Below are 1,015 nucleotides of genomic sequence, written 5' to 3' on the forward strand. Positions count from 1 at the left end.
CTCCCAAAGTGCTGGGATTACAGGCGTGAGCCACTGTGCCCGGCCTGCTCTCTCTTTATAGTTAGTATAAAAGGATAACAGAGAAGGGTGAGAAGGGTTAGTGACTTCTGAGTGTCACACAGCAGTGGTGCAGGGTCATGTCTAGCTCACCAGTTCAGTGTTATCTCCATCGACCTGGATGACTCCCTGCTCAATCCCATAGAGACAATAGAGCTGAGTTGAGAGACGCTAGTGCTCAAGATCACCAAGTCAGTGGCAGACCCAGAGTTGCCTAAATTCTTGACTTTAATCTTATTTTAAATTAACTCACTGTTCATAGGCCGACAAGTATTTGTTGACTAGTTAGTATGGAAGGGATACTATCCCAATTATTACACAGTCAAAGATAAATAAAAGGCTATTTTTCTCTTCAAGAAGTGTGCAGGTTAATTTTTCAGATTAACTCATTACAGGACTGGCAAATACTTCTAAAATTCATGGCTTGTCTGACATAATTATGGGTATGCAGTATATACACACACAAAACCAATGAGAAAATGAGGCCACATAAAACATTGTTCATTTTTTTCTTTTTTCCCTAACTTTATTGGATTTTGTTTTGTTTTGTTTTGCTTTTTTGCTTGTTACCTTGTTCTCTCTGCACAGTGGGCAAGCAGTTTCTAGACTAGCTTTAGAAATGCCTGTATGCTGGTGGGCAAACAATACATGGAACCAAACAATAAAAAATAGTATTGATTGTCTTTTGTTCAGTTTATTCTTGTTCAATCGTAATTAGGAAGCGTGATCTGGTGAAAATTTTTCTTAGGTTGGTAATGACATAAATACTTGCAGGAAGGTATTTGGTACTTTCTGCTACTGCTTTTAATTTAAGCCTAGGGTAGAAGTTTAGCCACTTAGTGACAGAGAAGTTTCTTTTTCTTTGCCAAGCTTATTAGCTTGAAATCCTTCCTTCCTTCCTTCCTTCCTTCCTTCCTTCCTTCCTTCCTTCCTTCCTTCCTTCCTTCCTTCCTTCCTT

General features: G+C 39.0%; 1 protein-coding gene across 3 annotated transcripts in view; it reads left to right on the plus strand.

Moving 5' to 3' along the window:
* Positions 1-1,015, plus strand: part of ACVR1 (activin A receptor, type I) — a 155,637-nt gene that overhangs the window by 62,903 nt on the left and 91,719 nt on the right. The gene's annotated exons all lie outside the window — the stretch shown is intronic.

Source organism: Colobus angolensis, unplaced genomic scaffold (assembly GCF_000951035.1).
Source record: "Colobus angolensis palliatus isolate OR3802 unplaced genomic scaffold, Cang.pa_1.0 Scaffold292, whole genome shotgun sequence".
NCBI lineage: Eukaryota > Metazoa > Chordata > Mammalia > Primates > Cercopithecidae > Colobus > Colobus angolensis.